The sequence below is a fragment of the Nuphar pumila genome, chromosome 10 (assembly GCF_984573655.1).
Source record: "Nuphar pumila chromosome 10, dmNupPumi1.hap1.1, whole genome shotgun sequence".
Lineage (NCBI taxonomy): Eukaryota > Viridiplantae > Streptophyta > Magnoliopsida > Nymphaeales > Nymphaeaceae > Nuphar > Nuphar pumila.
In genome coordinates, this window is record NC_143258.1 from 34570920 (window position 1) to 34592904 (window position 21985).

The following is a 21985-nucleotide window of genomic DNA, read 5'->3' on the forward strand; positions in this document are numbered from 1 at the left end:
AAACCCAGTTTTGGGGTCATATACTTGTTTTTTTTATAGGCAAGCTGGAGTTATATAACCATACCATTAGGATTTGAACTTGCAACGTCCCAATGACATGCACTAACTGCTCTTACCAGACAAGGGGAGCCCCCCCTCTTGGTGTTTTGGGGTCATATATTTTCTGTTTCTTCATTGTAACTTTTTTGTCTCTTTGTTTTCTGCTTTTCTGTACCCCTTTCTCTTGCTTTGCTTGGTAACTTATCGTCACCTGCTTACGTACTGTGATAATTCTTTCAATCAATATATTTCCTGTATTTCTTTTAAAACGGGTGTCAGCATACAATGAGACATCCTCTACCACTTATGAATTATGTCTGTACTGACGTATGGCTTACTGTCAAGATGCCTTTAATGCTATCCATCTCACGGTGAATGGCATCCAAGGGAAATAGGCATGATCATGTCAGAGGCGCTCATGACGGTACCCAAACACCATGGTTGGATGGTTTACTTTTCAGATGGGTCCCACAAAAATTTTCTGAGTTATTTATCTTTGTAGATGAATGCCATCTAAAACACAAAAACTGAACGGCTGAAAAACAAACGAAAAAACAACTTCACGAATGAACGGCATCCAAGGCACAATTGATGAGGAAGCTGCAGACGGTTTACTGCCTGGAGCCTGCGAGCTCGCACGGGGTGTGGGGGATCGACAACTATCATTCCGTCCCCTTCGCCTTTGGCTCGGCGTAGTTGATCGATCACAAGTACATGAAGCCGAAATCATCCACAATCAGGATATCCTGGATAACTTTTTCAACGAGTCCATGTACCTCTCGTGCATGGCGTTCGTGAGAAAGGAGAAGAAGGGGCCGATGTTGGACGACATCAGCGAAGTGCCGACATGGAGCAAGGTGAAGAGTGGGATTCTCAAGATGTAAGGCGGAGGTTCTGGAGAAGTTGCCCATCATGCAGCATTTCATCTTTGGGTGGATCATTAAGTGGTATGCACTAAGCTTGATTAAACTCATATGTTTGGCTAATTTGAGTGTTAATCTTGGTATTATGTGCTTTTTGTTCATTTATGTTTTGTTTATGATATGTTTAATGGATGTGATGACGGTTTTTTATCTTTCCATATGAGATTTATATTTGCTGCAATTGATCGTACCTACAATCTAGTTGGAATCTCACAATGCAAGTTGTTTAGACTCCACATGGAAAACAAAAAGTTTTTTTTACTCAATATAACCTCATAAATATGTTTCGGTCGATTGAGTAGGAATCCATGGGAATCGACATTTCATTTTACTATAAATTGCAGCTTCTAGCAACATTTCCGTTACACTCTCAGAATAAACATTTCATCTTACCTTTGATGTGAGTCTCCAAACCAACAGTTGTAAGGTTTTTGGGCTGTCAGTGGAGAAAATGAGTTTACTTGTGCAAAAGGCCAAAGGTTAGACTGTTTTTATCTGCCTCTCCCCTAAGTGTATTTTTGTGAACATGTTGTTCTTTGTGTGCAGGTATGATTGTGTTTTGGTTTTGCCCGAGTTATGAGTGATGAGACAAACAAAAAATACTAACTTTTCTTTGGCTATTTACGAGGCAGATTGGTAAGAAGGAGAATGCATTTTCAGACTTTTAGTTTTAATTGACCTTTCGGCTTTGACAACACTGATCTACTTGCTAGATCATTAGCTAACTTTTAGGGTTCAGAGTCAATTATGGTATGGTGAGTAATGGATCTAATCTTCCAATATCCCACACAAGTAATATTTCTTTACTCAGTTCTGGAAAAAAAAGTTACCTTAAAAGAATTCCACATATATATATATATACATATATATATATATATATATATATATATATATATATATAGAGAGAGAGAGAGAGAGAGAGAGAGAGAGAGAGAGAGAGAGAGAGAGAGAGAGAGAGAGAGAGAGAGATGCATTATTATGGTAGTTGAGAAGATGGAGTCAATGCAATTTTGTCACACTTATCCACAAGTGGAGCTTTCATCCAATTGCTGTGAACACTTGGAGCAAATAATGGTTTTGGTATGTGAGGCTGAAAATTTTTCTGGTATATTTTTGCACTTAAAATTCATTAGTGCATTCTCGATAAATTTAATATGGGCTTGTGGAGTGATTTCTCATCACCCCCATTCATTACGGTCACTTATCTCGTGTAAATTCTTCCTAGAGCATGCTGAGTGTGAGTATGGTAGAGAATATTAGAGGACTTGGGCGATTTTGGGCCTGCAGTGAAATTATTTGGCAGATCAAGTGTTTCAAGTGCAACGTAGTAACTAAAGAACGAAACTAAATACCTCAATCTTTGGCTAGAATTGAGTTTTGCGGAAGGGACAATCTGGAAGGACAAGCCTCCAGATTGGTTTCCTTTTGATTCATGGTTGTACGTACTGGTCGGGGTCAGCCTAACCCCATCTTGCCAATCTAAAATAAAATAAAAGCGATAAGAAAAATGTTTAATTAACTATTATTAATTTGTTACAAGTTCCATCTAATTAATTTTTGAAAGCCTTAATAACAATAGTCCTTAAAGTAACAAAAATGAGTTGGATACTCTTTCACAATGTAACAAAAATTAGTTTCTTTTAGAGGAGCAACAAAATTTCACAAGTAGTTGGGATGAGCTAAATTGGATCACTTTATAAATTGCTCCTTGCCATTTGTAATTATTTTATCTATTTTTTTGAATGGCTTTTTCATAAACGGAGAAGTGATTGAGGAAGTAATTCAGGGAGTTTCTTTGTTGAGGATGGAGAGATAATATGATGTCACTACTAGAGTATAGAAACAAGTGAAATTTGCCCATCTTGGCTGATGGGTTAGTGTTTTTTCTTTTTCGTTTTTTTCTAAATGAAGAACGGAAAGCAACTCTTGTTAGTCGTGAAGTGAGATTACAGGTAGCATCTCTGTCATGAACTTTAACCACGTGCTTGAGTTGAGTGCTCTAAAAGAGGCTCACAAAATCCAGGAGGGAAAACTGGGCAATGGGATGAGTACTGGTCCATTGGGCATGTATCCTACCTGTTTTTGATATTTTCTATAATATATATAATTATGTAGGTTTGGGTTTGGGATTCTATTTTAGTGACCCAAAAAAAATCTGAATCCAAACCCAAGTGAGTCTGGGTCAACCCTGACCCGTTGACAGCCCTGCTTGTGCATTGGTTAGAGTCCTGCACTAATGCTTGCTTTACAATAAATCAATATCATATTTAATTCAAAAGATAAGTACACGTCACAATGAAGATAGTGCGACTCAGTCCAAGTGCAATAATTATGCATTTAGGTGTCATTGACTCAGTCCAAGTGCAATAATTTTTTTATTTTCATTGACTCAGTCCAAGTGCAATAATTATGCGTTTCATTGACTCAGTTCAAGTGCAATAATCTTTTGATTTTCACATGAACAAGTAGTCCTCGACTCTTGAACTCCTGTCCCTCGGCTGCAAGAGGGGCAACGGTTGCCGGTAGGGGTGTCAACGGGTCGGGTTTGGTTAGGACCCAGGTGGAACCACACTCGTACCAGATTTTCTGGTATGATATCGGGTCCGGACACTTCCGGGTCTAATTGGGTCTACTATGAGAAAAACCATACCCAGACCCAATAAAAACTACATGAACCAGACCTGGATCATTCCCGGTAAGACAGTAGTTTTTATCATTTTTACATTGAAAAATTGCGGGTCTTAATCGGATCTCAGGTTGGGCCCGAGTCTGCTATAAAATTTCACGAACTATACTCGGGTCTATGTATTAATCGAACCTTCAGGTCCGAACCCAGGTCTTAATCGGGTTTTCTTATTTGTCACCATACCTGGACCCTATAGGGTCAGGTCCGGGTAAACCAGGCCCGTTGACACCGCTAGTTGTAGGGTTCCTAGTCAGTTTGTTTCTCTTGGACAAGGAATTTGGGTCCAATATGATTCAAAATGGGTCCGAAATCACCAAAATGGATCCCTCAAAACGAGAGGGGTCAGTTCATATGTAGGCTGTAGCTGTGCTGTTCTGTAGCATGTTTGCCACGCTAGCCCTGCCGGTGCAACAAGTCTAGCCATGCCAGTTTAGCTAGTGTTGGAGGGCTGGCCGTATCAGATAAGCTGGTGCAGCAGTAGTAGATGCAACAACTTAGCTGGTGCAATTAAATAGACTAGGCCAAGCCAATGCGCTACCTTGGCTGGCACTAAGCTGGTGTGGTTAGCTTAACTGCACCAGCTCAGTTGGCACAGCTAATCTAGGGTAAAAATTGACCCTCGACCATTCCCTTGGTGTTGATGGAGCTCTTTTCTGGCAATTTTACCAATGACTGAAGGTCAAGCAGTTTGGTTTTTTACTGCTTTTGGCTGATTCGACCCAATTTGACTCGTTTAAACCTAATTGGATCTAATTTGGTTTGGTTGGACCTAGTTTGTGCTAGGTTTGACTGGGTTTTTTGAAACTAAGGTCCATACCACAAAACTCCATTGAAAAAAGAAATTTGCAAATTTTCTTCAGTTTTGTTATACCAGTTCATGGACTAAAGTCGGTCACGGTGTCATAGAGGTGGTTCTAATGAAACTAAGTTAGGGTTTAACCAGGCTCTGAATTAGCTAAACAAAGTTTTTGACAAAGATTTGACTTGATTTAGTTATAATTGAGGTCAAATTCTGAGAGTTAAAACTTAAAATACCCCTTGCTTTACAATAATTCAATATCATAATTAATTCAAAAGATAAGCATATTTCAAGCTTAGATTCTTGCCGGAAGGACCGAAAGGTCTGCGTCATAGGGGGAGGCTTGTAGAGGAGAGGGGCAGTTGGCGTCGAGGGGAGGTTTACAGAGAGTGGAGAGGGAGACAAAATGAAGAGTGTCGATAGGGTGGTATTACCCCTGCCATATATATATATATATATATATATATATATATATATATATATATATATATATATATATATATATATATATATATATATATATATATATATATATATATATATATATATATATATATATATATATATATTAGTGTAGCCCCGTCCCTGTTCTCAGGGTAACAGGGGGGACGCGGAACGCTTTATCAAACAATCCCTTAACATAACATAATGTTTGATAGTAAAACTGGTAAAAGAGCCGAATGAACTGAACACTAGGTGTTTGGGTTCAGCTTGTTTACCAGTGGAAGGTATTTAAGTTCGGGCTTGTGTCTGGGTGAGCTGGGCTGTCCTGAGCCCGGTGAGCCTATACCATGAGCTGGCTCGTGCAAAAAGACAATATGTATTTTAAAGAGTGAAACTAATGAGATTTAAACTTTAAACATTTAGGTCGAAGGTAAGGCTGAGAGTCAACTACTCTAACCAGCTATAACACACATTACACTTAAAACCTATATATTTTATCTACACAAGCTCACTCTAGCCGAGCCGAGGTGCACACTATCTATTCACGCATGAGTCATTTTAGGTGAATGAGCTGCCTGCGGCTTCCCTTGCCAGCCGCATGAACTGAGTACAAAAGAGTTCATAACAAGCTGAACCGAGCTGAGCCACCAGCTGGTTAATTAACCTGCCGATAAATGTGATAAGATTGAATGCAAAGCATCTTTTCACCCACCGTGATAATGCAGCTCTCTCTCTCTCTCTCATCCTAACCACCATTATAAATAGATCAGTATGGGGCTTCCATTCTGCACTCATCCACGTTTCTTCTACCATTTGATATGGCAATGAAGAGAGCTTCTATAGCCATCCTCTTTCTTGCTCTGCTCTTAGTATTTTCTCATGCCTTCGCACGTGAATTGGATGAAAAGCAAAGTAGGTTCTATCCTCTAGTCCTTTTCAATCCTACTTGGTTACTTAATTTTTATCCCTCCGGCTATATGGTCTTTGTTATATATATATATATATATATATATATATATATATATATATATATATATATATAGTTGCTATAATTGTTTGATTCTGCCTATAATTAAGTTAGAATCTCATGATGCAAGTTTTTTGAGTTAATCTAATCTCATAGATGTATTTAGCAAGCTCGATTTAACAGGAATCAACCCTTGGATCATGTCTTTTCAATGGAAAAATATGTTTTTATGAGTAAGGAAAACATTGTTTGATTAGCCGTTGATTTTTAGATTGCTGGAAGAACCAGCATACAAGTCAGATTTTGGTGATAGAAAAGCATATTCCTATGTAAATCACATCTATGGTGTTACATGTGAGAAAAAAATAAAAAAATAAAAAAAAGCACTATTTTCTAAGTCAATTATAAAGAACAAATATATGAGGTCTGATCATTGATGCTCAAGCATGATAGAAAACAAGCTTTCAAAGGGTTATTTCATGTTTTCTTTAAATCTTACCCTACAGATATGTTGTGCATGCTTGATTTTATAGCAATCGGCTCTTGGATCATTCGATTCCAATATGTCGGTAGGCATTTACAAGGTTTAAAAAATCGACAGTCTTAAGATTTTCATGAATATTCAATGCTTAAAATATCATATTTTTATTGAGAAAACATGATCCAAGTGACATTTTCGTTTTAGTTGATCATGCTGAACACATCTGTAAGGTCAGATTTAGGTAAAACATGATAAAACCCGGTCAAAAGCCCGGTTAGCTGGGGGGTTTGCCAGAAAAGTGGTTAGCAGCTACCACCTTCTTTATGGGCTGCAATACCTCCAATTGATTACACCATATTCCACACTGAAACTCATGCGTGCATGCATTATTTGACCCCACAGATGTGTTTTCCATTGTTTATCTATCAAGAATTGCACGCTGGATTTATTAGTTTCTGCATGAATACATAATTTTCTAATCGTAAAAGAATTTTTCCTTGTAAACCGTTGATTTTTTGAGATCTTGACAGGCCAGATTAAGCAAAATGATTGGATGATCGAAAACCTGTTTTTGACTATGAAAGCCTTGTACATCATTCCCATAAGGCATGATTCATAAAAAAAAAAACACTAAAATGATGAAAATGTGTAGTTTCTAATAGAGAGTACAGAGTAGGGTCAGGTGTACTCTGGACAAGGACCATTCCAAGATTAGTGAGTGGAAGTGATTGCTTGGTTTACAATTTGGATGGAAAAAACTTGAGCACCCCATGCACATCCTTATAAAGTTAACAATGTTAGTGGTTTGGTTATTTTCCTACTAACGTTTGTGTATTTTTGCTTCAGAACATTCTTATGGAGGACTTTCTGAAGATTATGAACCTTCTCCACCTCCAGAATATTATGGGGTCACTCCAATTTATTATCCTCCTCCGTGCTGCTGAGTTCGCTGAGGCTGAAGCTCCTTTGCTTCCACATAGTCCATATATGTTGTGAATCAATAAGCAGTAGATGCTTAAATAAAAGTACTTCAACTGTGTGCACCAAGTGCAGTGTGGCATGTAGCTTGTGCTAGGAATAAAGTTTCTTTCTCCCGGTACTGTGTTGTCATGAAATGTTGTACTTTATTATTGTAATAAAAGCTATTATAATTATAAGATTCTGGTGCTCGCTTAATGTGAAATTCAATTACCAAAACTCTTCCTGTAATTAGGAATGTGTGAATATGTTTTCAGTTTAAAGTACCGGAAACGAGGTATTTTGAATCAAGCCATTTTGGCTGCGCATCCCTGGTGACACGAGCCGAGACACACATTCGTGTGGGAAATTTTTTATTATTTTTAATAATATTCTGATTAAAGATCATTTTTTAATATTAAAATATCAAAAATAGCTTTGATTGATTACAAAAAAAACTCTACATGTCCTATTTTAAAAAAAAAATTTGCACTTGTGGGCCGAGTACTTTACTAAGCATTCAGTCTGTGTATTGGATCAAGTCAAATGTGGTAGTGTGAGTTGGGGCGGAGCAGATGCGGTACTTAGCCCGGTACCTTGCAAAGCTACTGGGCCCCAATGACTGATCACTGGATCTCCCCTCGTGTTGAGGGCTGATCAGTTGCAATGTGATTGCATACTTTCAGTGTGCTGCAGCACCTGTTCACCCACCATCTATGGGATACAGTCTGTCAGCTGTGGGGCCCAATTAAGTCTGGTAAATGATCCAAATGAAGTGAGCTTTGGCTGTTCGAGCTTGACTCGTTAGGGCTACACACCAGCTCGAGACAAGCCGAGCCCGAGCTCGTTACGAGTTGAGCTTGCTCATTTTTCTTTAAAAAATTATTTTTAAATGATTGCTAAGCTTGATAATATATAAAATATACTTGCCATGCTCGTGTTCAGCTCATTTACCTAAATGAGCTGGTTAGTTGCTCGCCCTCGCCGAGCTGAATATGGAAGCCAAGCTGAGCTTCTCACGAGCTGAGCCAAGTCGAATGGCAAGCTGCTCGTTCATCTCATTTCCCAACCATATGCCCAACAGCAGATGGTGGGTGATGAGGTGCAACAGCACACTTAATTAAAGTGTTTAATCACATTACACCTGATCTCAATTCCTCCCGTTGGAGTGCAGTCAATAGGAGTGTGCAATGGTGGTGATGTTGTTAACAATGCTCGTTCTATATTTGGCTCTTTTCATTTCGGGGTTCTTTACTGTACCTACTATGAACTTCATCCTGCTTCTTCCTGCTAGGATTCTTCAGACTTATATACACAGATCACAGTGCCAACAGATTCAAAGACCCAGTTTTGGGGTCATATACTTCTTTTTATAGGGAAGCTGGGATTAGGCAGACACCCACCAGCCATACAACCATACCATTGGGATTTGAACTTGCAACCTCCCAACACAAGGTGACAAAAACTAACTGCTCCTACCAGACAAGCGGAGCGCGGCGTTGGTGTTTTGGGGTCATATTTTCCTGTTTCTTCAGAGTAACTCTTTTTTTTTTTTGCTCTTTGTTTTCTGCTTGTCCCCTCTTTCTCTCTTGCTTGGTAACTTCTTGTCACGCGCTGTGCTAATTTTTTCAATCAATATATTTCCTTTATTTCTTTTAAAACTGGCGTCAGCACACAGTGAGACATCCTCTACCGCTTATGAATTATGGTGGCTACGACTGCAGCTGCAGTGGTGTATGGCTTACTGTCAAGATGCCTCCCACGGTGAATGGCATCCAAGGAAATGAGACAAATGCAGGTCAGAGGCGCCTATGATATAGTTGGATAGTTTACTTATCAGATGGGTCCCAAAAAAAATTTCAGAGCAACTCAGCACCAAAAGCAAAAGTTTTTGTGCCAATTGTTGCTGAAAGATCAATAGCAGGAGACGTGTTAAAACCAACAGTTGTACTCAAAGCCGCATGGTCATGGAAGTACTGCACTTCCAGCTATCTGAAACAGCAAAAAAATTAAGATGAAAATTGGGCTGCTTATAATCTTCTTCTTCCATCCGATCACAGATTTGAGAGAGAGAGAGAAGAAGAAAAAGAACAACAACGGAATCAAGTTCACCTTGCCAGAATTGTAATCAGGCAGCTTGATGCTAGCTATGGTCTTTGTCGAAGGCAGAATTTCTGAAACGGTGATTGTTGTAAAAATCTAGCAAACAAAAAAAATTAATGAAACTAATGAATAACCAAAATCAAGGATACATAAAAAAATAGCAAGCGAGATTCATACATTGGATTATGTGTCAACTTTGACATCAATTGTGGCATTCTTGTATTTGTATACTCCAGCAACCTCACGAGAAGAGATCCATTTTTAATTGCGGTCGATGCGAGCCCCTAGGAGTGTTCAACCATCGTCAAATGATTCCTCAACAAAAACTATTTAACAGATACGTAACTGTAGCTGTACAAAATATCTAAATATGGGAAATATAGAAAAACAATTGTAATACAATAGCATATTGAGATGTTTTTATAGAAATGCCGATTTCTTCTTTTTCTTTGTTTTTCTTTAGTTAATTCCATTGAATAACTTTGTAACCTCCATCCTTAGCAAATGAAGGATCGCATTCACTTCATTCACCTTTAGATCCTTTCTTCGGAAGTTTTGAAAGAGCAGATGACCTTCCATGGATTCAATCACATAATCGTGGATAAGGTTGCAAACAGATCAGATCCCAATAATGCTTGCAAAAGAGACATCTCAGATTATATGCTTCAGCTAATAATACTACCAACGTAATAAGGAAAAAACCTAGTGCCAATAACACTAAAAAAAAACCACAAAAAAGGGCATATATGGACTAATTGTAGAAATGATATCTTATGTACCACGGCGTCGGCTGATCCAATAAGTTCAAAAGTTTCATCCCCAAAACTTGACCACTCTATCGGCAGAACCTCAGAAAAAAGTAAATGTTGTATCTTTATTTCCAGCTTCACACCAAATATGTTTTGGTTGGATTGGTCTTTTTTTCTCCTAAGCATCAAGTGATCATGTTAGAGGTGCTATCTAAGTCACACACATGATAACATGACCGTCTACGTCTACGGCTAACTGTTTTCTCTCTATCTCTCTCTACACTTTTCAAAGATGAGAGGTTTCTTTTAAATAGGATTGGGTTACACATTTTGGCTTTCTTATTTCTTATCACAATCTACAAATGATACAACTTTATCTTTAACCAACATCTTCCTTGGATTTATATTTGTTAGGATTTTTCTAATCGTAGGAGTCCTCTTCAAGTTGACTTCTCCTCCTTCTTTGTATTGGGTACTAGGAGTTCTCATGACAGCTGCCTTATCTATACTTGGGGCATTATCTTATCTGGATCTTTATTTGGAATGTCACCTTCATTTGGATCTTTATTGGGAACTTTATCTTCATCATTTGGAAAGTTATCTTCATTTGGGATGTGATCTACATTGGGGCATTTGATTGGATCTAAACCAGATCTGATCCTTTCTTAATAGCTCCTCGCAAGCTCAACAGCCTAGAAAGGGTGTTGAGCTTGGTCCGAAGAAGATTGAATTAGTACAATGATAAGGGCTTTATCATGACATCAACAAGTTGGTTCACAGAAGAGATATACTTCACGTGAAGATGTCATTAGCCCTCGTGATCCTGAATAAAGTGTACATCAATGTCAATTTGCTTAGTGTGATTATAAAACATAGGGTTGACAGCAAGATAGGATGCACCAATATTGTCACACCATAATGTAGGGATAGAGTTGCTTAAAACATGAAGATCATTCAATAGATATGTAAGCCAAAGAACTTCAGTAGCCGTGTTCGACAAGGACTGATATTCAACTTCAATACTAGAGTGGGACATAATGTACTATTTGTGAATAGACCACAAAATAAGAGATTATCCCAGAATGACAGCAAAGCCACCAGTTGATTTTTTATCATCAATACTACTAACCTAGTCTGCATCTGAAAATGCAAAAAATATGTAGGTGGTTGAACTTAGGAATTAAAAAGGCCATCATTAAGAGTATGTTTAACGTAGTGAAAGATCAACTTGATTGTTTTCCAATGAATCTTAGTAGGATCATGCATATATTGACATACCATGGTAACTACAAAAGCAAGATTTGGCCTGGTCAAAGTCAAGTACTACAAGGCACCAAACACTTGGTGGTATTGGGTCGGATCAAGTAAGGGGTCACCTTCATGAATGGATAACTTGGTTGAGGTGGCCAAATGAGTGATAACAAGTTTGGCTCCAATTATGATGGTGTGGACTGTAACATACTTCTATTGAGATAAGTAAATACCGGAAGGGAGTAACATAAGCTTCAATGCCCAAGAAAAAATGTATGTCTCCCAAATCATTAATAGCATATTCATTTCTCAACTTGGCAATAATGTTTACAACAAAACATATAGAACTACAAGTGATAACAATATTATCCACATAGATGAGAATAAAAACTGTGAGATTATCATTGTGGAAAACAAACAAAAAAGTGTAACATGAGTGCTCACAAAACCAATGCTAAAGGAGAAATTACTGAGTGTGATCATGCAAAAATTTTCCTCTCGTTCCCCTTTTCCTTCTCTTTGCCTTTCTAACCTCTATTCCCTTAGAAAAGAAGAGAGAAAAGAAAAGAAAGAAGAGAGAGGAACTCTTTTGCAAGGTCTCATTTGACCAAAGAAATGTTTTGAAAAATCGCTCGCCTCCGTTTTGAAAATTTGCAGGAAAAATTAAGAGACAGGATTCGCTCGTCAGTACGAGGTTTGACCATTCCTAACGCCTTTACCAGGGGTAATCGAACCAAGGATCGAATTTATGCCTTTTGCTTTGCCTAAATATTATTTAAGAATTTATTCTAAGTCTAAAATGCACAAAAATCATGCTTGTGCAATGCAAATGCAGAAATATATGCTTTTGAGAAAACAATGTAGAAATTTAGAATTTTCCAAGTGATTCTAAAATAAATTTGATAATGGAGTGAAGAAATGATTCAAAGGTTTGAAATTGATTTGCAAAAGTTAGATTTTGAATCTAACTTAGAATTGAAAATAGATCTCGAAGAAGAGACTTGAAATTCCAAGTCTTGGAATAACCAGAACTTGAAAAATGGACTTTGATTTGAAAAAAAATAAAAAGAGAAGGAGATTTTGAAACTGAGATAGACCCTTTTGAAGTGAAAATGAATTTTCAAAGTTTAGAATGAACTTTGAATTTTGATTTTGAATCTAGGATTCAATTTTGAGATAGAATCTTGAAAGGGAATTGAATTCTGGATTTTAAAGTCCAGAATTAGAATGAATCTTGGATCTAGGTGGAACTTGAAAATAGAATTGGATTAAGAATCTGAAATATGAGATCCTAAGTGGAATTGGATCCGAAGTCTGGAATCCAAGATGGAGTTGGATCTGAAAATCTGGAATCCAAGATAAAATTGAATCCGAGATCTGGAATCCTAAATGGATTTTTGATCTGAAATCTGAAATTTTAGATGGAATTGGATCCGAAGTCTGGAATCCAAGACGGTGTTGAATCTAGGATCTGGAATCCTAAATGGAATTGGATCTGAAGTTTGGAATCCAAGACGGAGTTGAATCCGAAATCTGAAATCCTAAATGGAATTGGATCCGAAGTCTGGAATCCAAGACGGAGTTGAATCTGAAATCTGGAATCCTAAATGGAATTGGATCCGAAGTCTGGAATCCAAGATGAAGTAGAGTTTGAAATCCAGAATCCTAAATGGAATTAGATCCGAAGTCTGGAATCCTAGATGGAATTTGGATTTGGAAATCTGAATCCAGGATGGAACTGGGTTTTGAAAATCCAAATGGGATTTTTGAGGATGGATCTGGAAGATTTGAGAATCTGAAATGAAGAATAAAGAATAAAACTTGATTTTTAAAACTAAAATTTTTGAAATCAGATGTTGAATTGGGAATTTCAAAGTTAAATTGAACTTTAAAATTTGATCTGAAATGCTAAATTGAATTTGAAATTGAATACTGGAAATGAATTTGGAATTTCAAAGTTTGAATTTGGACTTTGAAATTGGATTTTCAACTAAAAATTGAATGTGGAATATAGAAGGGAATTGGGAATTTCAAAGTCAAATTGGACTTTGAATTCGGATTTTGAATTTTTGAAATGAGATAGAAAGATGAATTGGAATAAAAAATAAAGATTGGTTTGAGAAATGAAGAAGATATTTGAAAATATATCTCAAAATCACTTGGATTTTGAGAAAGAATTTTGAAAATATGATGTAAATCTATCCTAAATGATGAATGAATTTAAAAGAATTTGAAATCGAATTTTGAAAAGTATATTTCATTATTTAAGTGAATTAAAATAAAATTTGAGAATATAATACATCTCTGACTATGGTCATAAAATGTATTATATAATAATCATATTTAAATTCAAGTAAATAATAAAATACATTTTTGGTGCCTTTATAGAGTTTAAAATAAAATTAACTCTCAATATATCCTAACTATGGCCATTGATATATATTTTGAGTTAATTTTAAATTAAACCCTGATAAAGAAAGAAAATATTTGAAAATATAATGATTTTTTAAAAGGGATCCAGTGTGAATCCAATGTTATTCCATAAAAGATGAAAATCCTAAGTTTTGTTCACACTCTGACTATGGCCATTGATGAAAATCATCAACTTAGGATTTAATCACCTTTTATTAGAATGATGCACATTCCATTCGTGTTCCCATTCGTGAAATTTTGAAGTAAAAGAGAAATGACATGAAACGAGCAATTTTTAGAATATATACATGCTTATACCTTCTAATCTATGCTGGAAAGTAAACATTCTCATTAATGTCTAGCTATTATAATTTGAGAATTAAAATTACAATTTCTAAGTCAAGGAAGATGACACTCTTCCTGCAAGAACAGAGTTGGCATAAAATAAAAAATGCATATGGAAAGGGATATCAATGTGGACTTGGAATACAGATGATGCAATAACCATTTATGGTCTAAATGAAGAATGCACCTAACCATGCCTAGATGATGTATGAAATAGCCTTTTAATGTTATAAAAAACATGCACACAAGATGGAGATGCAGTAAGATAGAGATCTATATGAATATAGACTGTATGAACTAGATTGACATCCTTATTATCATGGATATTGTAATAGGGGAGCTAAATGCATATACCACTAAGAACATGCAATGTATTGTATGATGCACCAATGAGTGGCGATGGGGTAGCAATGGAGGGATGCAAAAAGATGCAGTGGGAGTGAATAGTGCAGGTAACTGGGGTTGGGAACTATAGCAGGAGATGAAAGTGTAGGGAAAAGATAAAATGACTGGATGTTGTATGATGGCTATGAAGTGGAAGGGCCAAATGCATATGGATGCTGAAGTAAATACATAAAAATAAGTGAAAAATGTAGGGGGGGTGGTTGGAGCTTGTAATAGGGCTATTTACAGATGGCTACTTGATGTTAAAAAGTAGTAAGTGTATGTGCTGGAAATGGCTGAAGCTACAGCTAATTTGCATAAAACATTTCAGCTACTCATGGGAGGGTTGTGTTATAAAGAGGTGAGTAATGATATGGTGAAGGCAACCAGTAGTGGCTGAAGAATGCAGTAGAGATGATTATGGCAGGTTGTAGGGAAAATGTTAGCAGCAAGTATGCTGCATAGTGATGGTGATGAAGGGTAGGGTGCAAAGCAGTATGGTGTGAGTGCCATATCAAATCAATATCATAAGTTGGCACATAGAATCGCCGCACAGACTTTTGCTTGTTTCTCTTGATCAAATGCAGGAAGCCTTTATACCTCACTACAGCTTCTTCAAGAAATAGAACATCCTCCATACAAGGTCTAGCTACCTGGTATGGAAAAGAGTTCTGCCACTTAACAACTGCAACAAGGTCATATCTAATGGATGCAATAGTATCAGAAACCTTTTCAACAATATTTTCTTGGGAATAGCAGCATAAATCAAGCTCATACGGTTCTTCTGAATATAAACTACCCCAAAGTTTAGAAGTTTCTTGTTTGGAAGACCCTTTCACGATAAACTGCACATCATGATTGTCAAGGGTCCTTCCATAGAACTCTTCACAGTCCAATTTATACTGTACCAGATTAAGCCTATGACAATGCCAAACCCATTCACAATCAAGAGGCACAACCAATGGCCCTTTCGTGACCTTGGACTCATGGTGCTTAGCAAGCAAGGGAAGCCAGTAATTCTTGTACCTGTGGATAGCTCTGTCTTAAAACAGGACCATCATACAGACATGGATTTCTATCAACTGCCTCAAGGAACAACAATTGTTGTTTGGCAACTGCAACTAGATCTTGAATAATTACGATCCTTTGAGCTTCAAGCCACTCCAGTTCTTGTTTATTATCCATTTTTTTTTTCAAACAAAGACAAAAAATGCTTTCTTTCTCATCTGGATGCTAATAATCTCATTTCCCTTATTATCTACAAAACGAGTCCAGGACTTGAGCCGCTGAATCTTCTCCAGAAGCGGATTGAAACATGAGTTTAATGCATATTGACCAGACTGGGACATGTGAAATACATGTGGTGCAATAACTAGAACAGTGACAGAGACGGCGATGTGCAAGTAAATTGGCTCACATCCTGCAACTACAGCATCACTTGACAATTCAAACCATTTTTCTATAGAAAATGATGATGAGTTAACCAAATCCTGCAGGGATACTGTTATCATCTCAAAATTTTACTTTTGCAAGTCAAACTGACATTTGAAAAAGTTTTTTGAAAATAACTTGCCTCTGTTTCAAAATGCGGAATAATTCCAAAGAATGGGACTCGCCTGTCGGTGCGAGGTTCAACCGTTCCTGGCGCCTTTACCAGGGGTAATTGAACCAAGGATCAAGAGTGTGCTTAGCTTTGCTCAACTTATCTAAATCGTGTTCCATTTCTTAAATGCACAAAGAATTAGGCATGTGCTATGATTTTCTGAAAATGCAGATTTGAAAACATGATGTTTGCTTAAAATAACTGAAATATTGGAAAATTCTTAGAAAAGATGTCATTTGGAAAATCGTGAATCATGGTGAGAGAATATTTTTGAAAAAAATGAAAATCGATTTATGAAGAATTCAAGTGTTTTAGGAAAATCGATTTCTGAGGAATTTTAAGTAACTTTGGAAAATTTGATTTCCCTGAATTCAAACTTTGAAATTGAAGATATAACTTGGAAAATCGAATTTTGAACTTTGAAAAATAGTTGAAATATCATTTGAAAGTTCAGAGTTTTGAGAAAATCAATTTCTGAGTAAGACTTAAAAAATTTTAAGAAAATCGATTTCTTTGGATTGGAATTGGAATTTGCAAATTGAATGAAATGAATGAATATGGATTTGAAAGACATGATTTTGAGGAATTGAGAAAATCCTTTTGTATTTTTGAGAAATACAGTGCATTTTGAAGTTAGCCTAAGAGTGTAGGTTGAATGTGGCTAATACGAATATCACAAATCTGAGTCTCATTTGTATATGACTATGGCCATAAATACGAATTCCACCGAGTTTGTCAACTCCCTAAGAGCTAGTGAACATGCCATTCGTGTAGACCATGGTGAATTTGTAAAAATATGCACATGAATGACAAGCATAACAATTATATATCAAAGTTCAAACTATATGCAATGCAAATCCTAATCTAAGCAGAAATTGAAATTCTCATTCCAAAGTTTACATTTAATTTACATCACTAATTGAATTTAAATAAAGAAAATTAAAGGAAAGTAAGGTTTTCAATATCCCTGGAAAACTAAAAAATTTGTTAGTGAAGATATGTTAGCTTTTCTAGATTTATCTAGTAATATCAAGAAATTACTGGATTTTGTTAGATATAAGCCCTTTTCATGATTTTCAGAGATAAACATAATGAAATAAGAAATAAAATTGAAGAAATATGAAAATGGGATTTAAAATTTTCAAAATTGGAGTCAAAATGACCAAAATACCCCTGATAGGAAGGCTATGGCCTTGAAATCAGGGTTTTCATAAAGATATTTTGTAAAAATGAGGTTTTGGGATTTAAATGAAGATAAATCAAACATAAAGTGATGTCATATGATCAAAAATAAGAAAATCTAGGTTAGGGATTTCAGAAGTGAATAGTATACAAAAAAAATGCCCCTGATAGCAAGACTATGGCCTTGAAATGAGGGTTTTCAGAAAATATTTTGGTAAAAAGTTTGGGTTTAGGATTTAAATAAAATCAAATAACAAGCAAATCGATCATGAAGTATCCTAACATGATTCTAAACATGAAAAAACCCTAAAAACATGAACTTATGCATAAAAAACTAAAAATATCACAAAAATCATGATTTTGGCAGTGTTTCAGGATCCTACGGGCACCCTGTTTTGCAATTTAATCCATTCAAGCATTAAATGGATTCTAAAATTCATAAAAATTGGCACCTGCACTTGTTATCACTCTAAAATCAGATTGGAATAATAAAAATATATTTTTGACATTATTCCAATTCAAAAATTGCATTAAACCCCTAAAATATGCTATTTTTACCCACGATCACATACCCGTTTCAGTGCCAGACCCGAATCAGGGGTCAATTCACCATGGAAATTTTTGAAGTTTTACAGAGACAAACTAGACAAAAAAGTACAGAAACGCCTTTTTACAAATCAGAAAAATCATCTTCGGTTAGGGAGATATCATTCCGACAATCTGAACTTAAATTTAATGAATACAAAATTGATCAAAATTGGACCTTCTGGTTGCAAATACAGAGAAAAATAGCAGACTTTATAAAAAAAAATTGAGATTTCAGAAATGAATAGTATACAAAAAATAATCAACTTCCTTTTTTATAGATTATGAATCAGATCTGCGGTTAAGGATTTATGATCAACACAAGTTGAATTAGGGTTTTAGTAAATCATAACGAGTTTCAAAACATGGATCCAACTTTCTGACAGAGGAAAAATATCAAACAGAGACAAAAAATTATGAAAATTATATAGTAAATAGCCTACATCAACACAAATCCACTGCACTTTATGGATCTTGAATCGTATATGAGATGAAAGAAATAACGCAACTGCAAGTTACCTATGAACTTCAATAGCGATTTTAACGATTGAAAATCATGGTTCGATCTTTTATTTTTTTGACAGGGTTCTCGAATCTCAAAACGTCTGATTTTTTTACAGAGTCTCAATAACATATCTATGCTTCACATATAAAAAAATCAGCAATTTCTAACAAATATTTCAATAAGAACTAACATGCTTTCTATGGATCCAAGATGAAAATATACAGAAATCTAAGAAACCCTAAAAAAAATATGATTTAATCAATAAAAGACCATAAAAATATCTAAACAGTAAAACGAAATTGATTTCAATGCTGAAACATGTGTAATAAACATTAATATGCTAAAAAATAAAAATAAAACAGGGAATTTATCGCTGGAATTAATTTTTACCTTTGAAATCATGGATTTAATCCATTTAAGAGATAAATCTTATGTTTTCTTGGTTAAGAACATGAAAAACAATATCGTAAATGATTCTAATGGATTAAAATCATGAAAAACAACATGGAATAAGGTTAGATCATCTTCTTGGATTGAGCTTGAGGGTTCTTGATCAAAAATCATGGTTGAATCCATGAACGCAATGGTTTCCATGGTGAAATCTCATGAAAAATCATAAAAAAAAATAAAAACTATCAAAAATCACTAAGGAATCCTACCTTGGATGGTGCAGCAACGGAGGAGGCAGATGGGAGGAGAGAGAAGCTTCAAGAAACATCAAAAAAAGGAATAGGGGTCGACCTCCCCTCTAGCCTCTTTAAATAGAAAAAATTAGGTTAAAAAAAGATGGCTAATTAATTCTAATTTTGTCCTTTTTAAAAGTCTATCTCAAACAATTAGTGGAGGGCGATTTTTCCTAATTGGATTTGACTCTTGACCTTCCTAATTAAGTCCCTAACTAACCTAAGACTCCTAATTAGACCTCTAGTTGACCTAAAGATCCCAAATGTGACTCCATTTGGGTTTTTCAGAAAAACTTAATTTTTAAAACTTTAAAATCAAAGTTAAAAACTAGAGTGAAAATACGGGTTTTTAAAATTAAATTTTGACTCACCTAGACATCTAACTTAGGTAGGACATGACTAATCCTAGTCTAACTCTGACTTTTACAAATGTGGTGCCACCTAGAGTGGGCCCCACTTGAATTTTCAAAAAATGATTTTAAAACTTGAAATTGAGAGTTTTTTCAAAAGATATTCAAAAGTAGACTTTGAGATTGAAAGTTTTGAAATGGTACACAGTCTTGACTGAGTCAGAACTCCTCTGGATATGGTGCCAACTGAGTGGGCCCCACATTGAAGTTTTGAAAAACTTGAAACAAATACTGAAAATGATTTTGAAAAGGGGTTAAAATCACAGTGGAAATTCAAAGTTTTGAAAATAGAGTTCTAAGCTAACTGAAACTCTCGACCAGAGTCCTGAACCAATTAGGACTCTAAGATTTTGGATTTTAAAAACCAAATGAAGGAGTTTTTTGAAAGATTTTATCAAAAATGGTAAAATAAGGCAGAAAATGCAGTCAGGGTTAGAGTCCTAACTCAACCGAAACTCTGAAATAGAGTTTTGAATCAACTGAGACTCTACAAAATGACCTAATTTTTGAAAAAAAAATGAAAAAGAGTAAAAATGGAAGTAAAAACAGACTCCTGACTGGATTAGGACTCTTGGACGGAGTCCTGATCGAACTGAAACTCTAGATTTTTTTGGTATTTTCTGAAAAACAGATGAAAGAACAAAGTGTCATCAACAAGAACAATGTGCACTGTGTCTCTCCTCTTTTTACCCTGCAAAAGCGATTATATGTAAAGAGCAAAGTGACCAATTTTACAGCAATAGAAAGCTCAAACTTAATACCTTAATCAAGATGGTATCTCCCCTGAAAAATTGAAGTTTATCCGTTGTCACAGAGTTCATTGAAACAACAGAATTGTCATCATTCACAACTTCATCAACAACAAGCTGATTGGGAGCCTTTTTACGGTCTAGAATTGCAGTGCTAAAATCCCTCTTTGCCCCTCTTCTGTTGCAAGCATGTAAGATCTTACCAAAAACTTGAAGGAACAAAACTAGAATGTTATAAACAACGAAGAAGATTCAGTAAGGGCTCATAATGGGAGTCACATTACTAATTGAACCACACTCAAAGACAAAAAATGACTCTATAGACCCTTTTTATGAAAAGGAAACTTTCACCAGAAGAGGAACAATTAACAACTTAAAACAAATAACAAAACCTTAAAGCCTTGTCAGATGAAATAACTTATGTATAGATATCAGATGATCAAGAAGAAATTGTTAAAAGGTAATAACATAAAATCAATGTCAATAAAAAAAAACCATCTGAAATACTCAGAGAGCTTGCTGGTCACAGCTTCTCGACTCTCATGTACTGAACAACAAAAAAAATATCCAATAATTACATTTTCTATTTAGCTGAGCTGCACTATCATGATCGCCGGCTCCTTCGCTCGGATTGGAGGGGAGGGGATCATCAGAGGCATCAAGGAAGAGATCGGGAAGGGATTCCTCCTCCCCTAGGGTTTTTTCCATTGACGGTACAGTAGAGGATCTTTCAGACAAAAGGGGAAACACAGGAGAAAGAAAGGAAGTGGGGAAAAGAAGAAGGGAAAGGAAAGGAGAGAGGAAGGAGGGGAAGACAAGAGTTGGTCGACGACGATGTGGCTCCAACCAGTCTGCGGATGAGAAAAAGAAAGGAGAAGAAGAGAAGGCTCAGAGGGGGGGGGGGGGGCTGCGCATAGTGAAAGGGGGAAAAGTGTGAAGGGGGTGAAAAAAAATTGCGTGGTTTAAATTGAAAAGTAGCGACAGAATTAGAGACAGATTTTTTTTGTTGCTAACTTGCGACGGAGTTTGAGATATCGTTAATCTATCATGAATCCGTCGCTAATTAGTGACAGATTTCCAACAGAATATTTTCCATCTCTAATTTTGCAAATAATTGAAATTTTAGCGACGAATAGTTTTCTCTCGCTAATCCGTCGCAAATTTGTGACGAAAAAAAATTCGTCACAAATTTTCATCGCTAATTAGCATTTTTCTTGTAGTGTAACCCTTTCTCAATTAACCAAAAACATTGTTAATAATTGAAATGCTAATTAGAAAGAAAAAAGAAAATCATGGAAAACCCTCTCAGGCTTAATTAAAATTTAATGTCATTTAAAATGATGCAAATAAGAAACTTGAATCCTCCAAAAAAAGCATAGATGTCTTATCTATGCTAATTGATAAAATACAAATAAAACCCCTAATATTTTAAGTTCTAACCAAAATCAAGTATTCATTATTCATAATTTCATGTTTAATGCTAATTGAAAAAAATACATAATACCCTAAAACCTAATTAATCATTCATGCTAATTAAAAATAAAATAAATCAAAAACCTAAGTCCTAACAAACTTCATTCATAAATTTATATATGTTAATTGAAAAAAACCCTAAAATTATAAGTTTCTAATTAAAATTAAGCATGTAGAATAACACATAATATTGATTGAAGAAAAAACACAGAAATAAAACATTCATTTGAAGAACCAAGTAGTGATCCTGGCGTT